Here is an 8,838-nt window from a genome sequence, read left to right on the forward strand (position 1 = left end):
TGGCTGCCAGGTGCCAGCTAGGATCTCCCTTCTCCCCTGCAGCTGACTGCCACCAGCCAGGACCTTCCTTCCTGTGGTTGGCTATCTGGCCCCGCCCCCAGGTCAAACTCCCAGTCAAACTCCCGGTCAAACTCCTGGTCAAGAGGACAATTTGCATATTAAGCTTTTATTATATAGGATACCTCAATAAAATTGTTTAAAATGACTGTTAAAAAAGGACAAAAGACAAGATGCAGAGAAATATTTGTAAATCACATGCTTGCCCAACGTGGACACCCCGGGAGGTCACTCTCCCCGGGCTCTGTCCAGGTGGCGTAGGGGAGCATAGGGCTCTGCCCCGTGACGTACAGTCCCTTTCCACGCCGTTGGAGAGAAAGCCGGGCCTTGTGTCTGCGCCTGCATATTCCTACGACTTCTCAGAGTCCTTGGACCATGACTGAGGAGGCAAACCATGCAGGAAACATCTAGTAAAAAAAAAAAAAAAAAAAAAAAAAAAATCACATGCTTGATTTTTTTAAAAGAGACTTACATGTAATATATATATTAGCCATATATATAATATATATATAGCTAATATGCAAAGTGTCCCTGCAGGAGTTTGATTGGGACAATAGGAGTTCTATTGCTCTCTATCATGTATGCTGACCACCAGGGAATGGCATGGAATGAAGAGAGGCTCCAGCTGGCAGCCAGAAGACCCCAGTTAGCCCTGATTGCCAACCATGCCTAAGGACCCTATCCGTGCATGAATTTCATGCACTGGGCCTCTAGTATATGATAAGAAAACAAACAAAAAGCAAAATTGGACAAAAGGCTTGAACAGGTTGCTTTTAAGTGCAGGATCCATGAATGGCAAATAAGCATGAGAAGGAGCTCACCACTGTTAGCCATCAGGGAAACTCAAAATGGAGCCCCAGTGAGATATCACTGTGCACCAATCAGAAAGTCTAAAATTTTAAAAGTTGACCACTCGCATGTTGGCAAGGATATGGCACAACTGGAAATCTCAGGCTCTACTGAGGATGTGCCGGTTGAAATGGCCACAAGCACTTTGGAGAATGATTTGTCAGTGCCTAAAGAGCTCAACATGACACCTAATGTGCTCCCGCTTTCCTCTCCCAGGAATGGAGGAGAAATGAAAGCCTGTGTTTACACAAGGACTCACACACAGAAGTCCAAAGTGTTCATCGGTGATGAAAGGATAAACAGCCTGTGGTGTATTCAATCAACGGAATACTTCTCAGCAATAAAAAAGAGTGAACTACTGATATATGATACAATGTGGATAAATCACAAAGTCATTGCATTGAGTAAAAGAAGGCAGATGAAAAGGACAGGGATTGTATCATTTCATTAGCACTCAAATCAAAAACGGGAAGAGTAGGTGCTGTCTGGGGGCAGGAGAAATAGAGGGGTACTTGCCTTGTTGCTAACTCTAAAGAAAAATGTTGCTTAAATTTCACCTTGATGTATGTTTGTTTGCTCTTAGATTTTGGTAGATGATGCTTTGGGATAATACATCTTATATCTCATACTTTTCTCTTCTTAAAATCACTTTATTGAGGTATAACTGGCATGTAAAAACTTGCCCATATGTAATGCAAACCATTCAGTGAGTTTGTGGATAAGTGTGCACCCATAAAACCATCAGCACTTAGCTGAAAATACTGTGTTTATATTTAAAATTTGCTAAGAGGGTTTACTTATGCTGTGTTCTTACCACAAAGTAAAAAAAAATAATAGTAGTAGTAGTAGTAAAGAGGGCAGGAGGAAACTTTAGGAAGTTTGGATACTCTTGTTGTTAAAATGCCTTCTGCTCCCATTTTTCCTGTTGGGTTATTTTAAGTACGTCAGGTCTACTCCCCTCCCTCCATGCAAGCTAAGGGATTTCCTGTGCTTAACTTTGCAACCAATATCCCTTTTAACCATGATTGCAATAAACTCCAGGAAGAAAAAGGAAACTTTCTTCAATCCCCAAAGAGTTGCAGGAGGATAAAAATAAAAGTGGATGTTATTCCCACATCATGAAGCTACTTCAAAAGTGAGATGGCAAGAATATTAACGTAGTCATCGGCTCAGTGTCCTCCCACGGGTGGGGAACAGCAAACAAATAATGCTCTTCTCTTTCCTGTTACTGCAAAGCCCATGTGGGCCTAGTCTCACAAGGGAATCTATCAAGTCACCTGTCATCAGACCCCATGCCATGCCCTGAAATATAAGCTATACCCCAACATGCCTACACTACTAACCAACCGCCTCTGCTTAATGGTGTGTTGTCCTAATAACAAGATTGAACTTGTTCACTGAACGGTGGGAGTCTCAGCAAGCTCCAGGTGAAGCGACAAAAGTGCTTCCCCTCTTTCACAGAAGCACAGACGGAGAGGAAGTACAGCCGCGATTTCCTCGCCCAACCCAAGGGTCTGAGTCTTCTTATTTATCAAGCTCAGGAACTTGCTTCTGTTCTCACTTGTGAAAAGTTCTTTTTAATCGTGAATATTTTTTAATTTTATTAAGTACCCTTTGCTGAATTGAATGGGGAGGTCCCTGGCTTTCTGTCTATAACCCTTACTGCTGTGAGCTGTATTAACCAGGTCTGCAACTGGTCGTGTTCCTGTGCCGCCGTGTTTAATACAAGTCCCTGGGTCTGCTCACTGATGTTTCATGTAAGGTTGTGCTCAGGTATAATGGGAGCACTATTTTCCTTCACTGCACTGTTCTTACATGATTCTGATTTCAGGACTCTATACTTGCCTCGCAAAAGGGACTGTCTTTTCTCTTTTTTGGATTAAGTGGACATTGTTTCTTAAATGTTTGGTGAGAAGCATACTTAGGTTTTAGGGTCTTGTTTTCTAAGAAATAAATTTGAGGCATCATTTGATCCCTGCTTAGCTGTATCTCATGAGTTTTGATATGAAAGGTTTTATTTGTCCTTCAGCTACACATATTTTCTAGTTTTTTCTTTGATACATGAAGTATCTACTCATGTATTGTTAAATTCTAAAATACATAATTTTTTTTCTTAATATCTACGTCTATGGTAATTTGGTTAAAGGACATAGTGTTTATTGATGTTGATCTATAGTTTCTGTGTCACTGGACCATAGTTAGTTTGTATAAATATTCCATGAGTTGAAGACAATAGTTTTTATATTCTCTAAATGTCACCTTCAAAATCCTGTATAGCTCAGAATTTGCTAGCGCTGTTATTCAACTTGCCCACAGCCTCACAATTCCTTGCCCGTTTCACCCACTTGCAGAGGTGTGTGAATTCTCCTGTTCTGATTGTGGGTCTGCATATAGAACCTTGTATTCTGTCAACACCCACTTTAATGTTTTGAATCTATTTAAACTATGCAAGTCCAGAAGAGAAAACCTTCCTGATAGATCACTCCTGTTAGCATCTGTGTCAACCCTTTTATCATCAATACATTTCTCTTTAGAAATATTTTGCATTTTATTAATAGAGATACACAAGATTTCTTTTTATTAGTTCATTTTTTAATTGATGCTAGGAAATAGGGTTCAGCAAACTAAGCCTGAGCTCCAATCCTATTGCCACTTGCTTTTGTGAATAAAGTTTTATTGGAACACAGACATATTCACTCATTTCCATAGTGACTGTGACTGCTTTCAGGCTACAACAGCAGACAGAGGTGAGTAGTTGCCAAGGAGACTTTATGGCCGGCCAAGCCCTAGCATATCCATGTGAATATTTATTATAATTTACGGGGAAGGCAATGCCCGTGTTCCCAGCACTCGCTGTCAGAACCAGAACACCGCCAGAATCTTCGAAGCTGCCCTAGCTTCCTCCCGACCTCCGTGGGTCCCTCTCCATCACACTCACCACCCCTCCTGCTTACCACTCCACTCGGGTTTTAGCATAATTTTGCCCTCTTTGCACCCATAACAATGTGTTGTTTAATTTTTCACACGTTTTGGACTTTGAGTAGTGTCATCGTGAATCATGCATGGACCATTTGCCTTTATCACTCAGTCGCTGTGTTTCTGAGACTCACCCTCTTCGTTGCATTTGCTGCCGTTCATTTCCACTGCTCTTCCGAATCCCATTGAATGGACCAAAGTGTGTTTTCCCATTCCAAAGCCGACAAGCTTGCCAGCCTCTCAGCTGTGGCACAGAGCTGCCGGGTCTGTTTCTACCTCACGCCGCACGTGTGCCAGCATCTCTCCAGGCCACGGGTCTGATTCCTCACCAGAGGGGTACCAAGAGAAGACAGTGTCTCTGGAGGGTACCCAGTGCCCACTCCCCAGAAGTGCAGATTGGCCATCATGGCACAGCCTCACCAACAACTGAAAGTGTCCCATAAAATCTCGTGGTTGTTTTCACCTTTATTTCCCAGAATATTAGTGATGTTTACCAAGTTTTTGTGTGTTTCATGACATTGATCCTCCCACTTCCATGACAGCCTTTACAAGGGGCCCATCCATTTTCACCTGGACTTTTTCTGATCTGTAGTGACTTGGAGAAGTTCTCTGCTTTGCTGGCTACTAACCTTGCATCAATTCTATTGTTGCAAATATCTTCTCCTCCATGTGGCTTATATTTTAACTCTCTTTTTCTAACATGATTTTTTATGTAGTCAATTTATTCTTTTTTCCCCTTTATGATCTATATTTCTTGTACACTGTTTTAAAAAAAATTGTTCCCTTAGGCATAGTCAAATATATTCGCCAATATTGTCTTCCAAAAGATTGTATGCTTTGCTTTCACATTTAAGTCCTTAATCCACCTGAAATTTACCTTTGTGTATAGTTTGCTGCAGGGGTACAAACGCCCATTTCTATGCCTTAATTAGTGTAGCTTTATATTAATTCTTAATGTGAGGTAAGGCAAGTTTCTCTTCATTTTATTTCTTTATGGGCATCTTATTTTTAGCCCTTTACTCTCCCACAAAATTTAGTATCAGCAGGGAATTCCACACACAAAAAAACAAATACATCCTAATGAGAAAAGCCTGGACCCTAAATCAACTTGGGCATAACTGGCAGCATTGGAAAACTGAGCCTTCTTTCCCGGGAGCCTAAAATGGTCCTGTATGTCTCCTTTAACTTCTTTTAATTACATTGTATCATTTTCTCCTCAAATGTTTTTTACACATTTAGATGTCTTTATATGTGTATTATAAATGGTACATATTTACAAATGGTACATATAACACTTTCTGCCTACTGATGATTGAAAACTACAAATGCAATTTATTTTTGTACATTAAATTTTTGTGCAAGAATTGTGCTAAATTCTCTTATTGTGCAAGAATTGTGTTAAATTCTCTAACAATTTATCTATAGGCTCTTTTGTGTTTTCTATATAAATAACCATGTCATCCAGGAATATAGAGAGGTTTTTCTATCCATTTCCTCCCTCTCATTGCTGTGCTGGCTAGGACTGTCAGTCCAAAGCTGAAAGGAACTGGTAACAACAGACATCAAATTCCTGTGCCTTGTCTTAGAGCACATGTGTCAAACACAAGGCCCGCAGGCCAAATCCGTCCCGCCAGGCCTTGCAATGTGGCCCGCACCGCGCTGTCATCACTGCACTCCGCTGCGTTTCCATCACAATGACAGTTTATGACTGTTCAGTAAACCATTCGGCCCGCGATTTAGGCTGGATTTTAGATTTTGGCCCCTTCTCTGATTGAGTTCGACACCCCTATAGAGGAAACGCTGTCTTCAGCTTTCTACCAAGTGCAGTGTTTCCTACAGGATTCCCACATCAGTCTAAGGGAAATTCCCTTCTATTCTTATTTAATAAGGAACGTTATCAGCTTTTCATACATATATTGAAATTATTACAGGCTATTTCTCCTTTAATCTGTTAATGAGGTGAATTACATTAATCGACTTTCTAGAATGATCCAAACTCAAGTGTCTGGAATACACCAAATCAGACATGACGTGTTATCTCTTAAATGAATTGCTGAATTCTTTTTTGATAAAACTTTGAGCTTTTTCCTTCTATATTCATCAGTGAGATTGGCCTGAAATCTACCTCTGACTCTCCTTGTTAGCTTTTGATGTTAATGTTTTGTCTCAAAAATGAGCAAGAAATGTTCCCTTTTCTTGTATAGTCTGTAAAAATTTCCAGAAAAAAAAAAAATCTGTTTCATTTTCTCATCTTGGGTGTGCTCACCACAAACCTGACTCTCACATGCCGTGAGGAACGGGCGTGGCCATGAAGATGCACAGGGCGGTCCTCCCGGACTCCCACAGAGACCACAGACGTCTGTCCTGTGCCTCCCCTTCCCAGGGGCGGACGCTTCTCAGGGCGACTCCTTCTCAGAGAATACGACAATCCGAAGGGTTCTCTCTGTCTGTGGGTGGGTCTCAGTTCTAGGACTCCACATCCTATAGCTAAAAGCCTGTCTCTTGTCCTCGCTGGAACTTAAAGCCTACTTCCCTGAGTTGTGAAGTTTGACATCCCACCTATGATGGCCACACTGCCTGCTTACATGTTTATTCTCCTAGTTTGCAGTCAGTTAAGGATCTCCTTTCTTTTTCGCAACTTCATCTATGCATTTAAAAGTACAACTCATACCCAGCCAGTGTGGCTCAATGGTTGAGCATCGACCTATGAACCAGGAGGTCAGTGGTTCAAGTCCAAGGTTATGGATTCAGTCCCCAGTGGGGGCATGCAGGAGGCAGCTGGTCAGTGATTCTCTCTCATCATTGATGTTTCTCTCTCTCCCACTGTCTTCCTTTCTGAAATCAATAAAATATATACATATATTTACATAAAAATACATATTTTTATTCTTTTAAGCACAACTCACTATATGCAGTGCTTCCAGATGTTCCCAGTGAGAATGTTGGTAATTGGTCATCTTGTCAGCACCAATATTACTCCCTTTGGGACTCTTCACAGTGACCTTGTAATAAGGAATAATCGTCCCAAATTTATAACTGAGGAAAATAAACTCAAACAGGTCAATATTTCACCCAAAGTCATGCAGCTAGTGAACTCAGGAATTAGAATCTGAACCAAAGTAGGCCTTCAGACAAAGTCAGTGTTCCTGACCGTGACTCCAAATCCCTAGGCTTTCTCAGCTGCTTCTCATCCAAGATCGCCCGTCTTTGCCCGTTGGCAAGGAGACTATGGGATGGCCACCACTGCTCTGCAGTCACAAGCCGAGCACAGCTGTGGCCTAAGAAGGAAAGCCTTTGTGTGCACAGGATGCCCCAAAACCTATACACACTATAGCTGTAACTGTAAAAGCGGAGAGCTCCATTTTCAAAATAGAATGTATTTTAATAAACATTTCCTTTATAATTATTCAAAGAATGTGTATACTTTTGGGGGGGGCACCCTATATATACATACATATATCCCTATAGCAAGGAATCAGGTCTCCTTGCTCATTAACTGGTTACAAAGAGTAATTTTGCACAGCAAGCGAAATTGATAGGCAAACGACAGACCATAAAATAAAATTGCAACAAATAAGACAAAGCGCTAACATTCAATATATAAATGACTCATAAAATCAATACGATAGAAGCCAGCCTAATGGGAAAGTGAACAGATAAGCAGAAAATTCACAAAAGAAAACATCTGAATGTGCAGCCTCGGCCCTGTTTTTTTAATGCAGAGACCTAAATGGAAAACCCGAACCTATTAAATTCCTAGAAGGAAACAGAGGCATAAATTTTCCTGACCCGGGTTAGCCAATGGTTTCTTCACTATGACACCAAAAGCACAGGAGACAAAAAAAAAAAAAAACTACATAAATCAGGCTTAGTGACCATTTAAAACTTGGCGCTGCAAAGAGTGTCATTTACAAAGTGAACAGACAATTCACAGCTTGAGAAAAATATTTACAAATTATAAATCTGATAAGAAATGTCTATCTAAAACATGTCAAGAACTCTTACAACTCAAAATTAAAAAGACAACTAACCCAGTTTAAAAATGGGCAAAACACTGCGGACTGAAAAGTCCCAGGTTCAATTCGGTCAAGGGCATATACCTTGGTTGCTGGCATATCCCCAGTAGGGGGTGTGCAAGAGGCAGCTGATCCATGATTCTCTCTCATCAATGTTTCTAACTCTCTATCCCTCTCTCTTCCTCTCTGTAAAAAAAATAAATAAGATATATTTTAAAATAATAAAAATTAAAATGTGCAAAACATGGAATAGACATTCTCCAAAGAAGATATGCAAATGGCCAACAAGCACATGAAAAGATGTTTTTATGTCGTGAGCCATCAAAACCACATGCAATCCCACCCCACACCCACTAGGATGACTAAGTAAAAAAGACAGTGAGTGTCGGTGTGGGTGTGGAGAAACAGGATCCCTAGCTCATTGCTAGAAAGAATGAAAATAGTGCAGCCGCTTTGGAAAACATCTAGTTCTCCAGATATCAAACCCATACAGTTACCAGATGACCCGGCAATTCTGCTCATAAGTATTATTCAAGGGAAGTGAAAACATACATCCACAGAAAAACTGGCATACAAACGTTCATCGCAGCATTATTCATAACTGCCAGAAAGTGGAAGCAGCCCATTAGCTGACGATGGGTAACCAGATGTGGTCTGTTCACACAGCACAGTGCCACTCAGCCAGAAACAGAGAACGCGGTCCTGGCACAGGCTACAATGTGGATGGACCTGGAAAACATTAGGGTAAGCAAAAAAGAAAAGAAAACTGTCCATGCTCAAAAGACGACATGTTGAATGATTCCAGAACATACAGGAAATGGAATGTATATGAAATGTTCAGGGTAGGCGAATGCAGACACAGAAAATGGATTAGTGCATGTCTGGAGCGAAGAGCAGGAGATGAGGAGTGACTCTACAGGGCACAGGGTTTCTTCTGAGG

General features: G+C 41.0%; 1 non-coding gene across 1 annotated transcript; it reads left to right on the forward strand.

Moving 5' to 3' along the window:
* The first annotated feature begins 263 nt into the window (after nt 1-263).
* Nucleotides 264-466, forward strand: LOC118731685. Its single transcript, XR_004991939.1, has one exon. It is a non-coding gene; the product is annotated as a small nucleolar RNA SNORA73 family (small nucleolar RNA).
* The last annotated feature ends 8,372 nt before the right edge of the window (nt 467-8,838 follow it).

Source organism: Pipistrellus kuhlii, unplaced genomic scaffold (genome assembly GCF_014108245.1).
Source record: "Pipistrellus kuhlii isolate mPipKuh1 unplaced genomic scaffold, mPipKuh1.p scaffold_m20_p_31, whole genome shotgun sequence".
NCBI lineage: Eukaryota > Metazoa > Chordata > Mammalia > Chiroptera > Vespertilionidae > Pipistrellus > Pipistrellus kuhlii.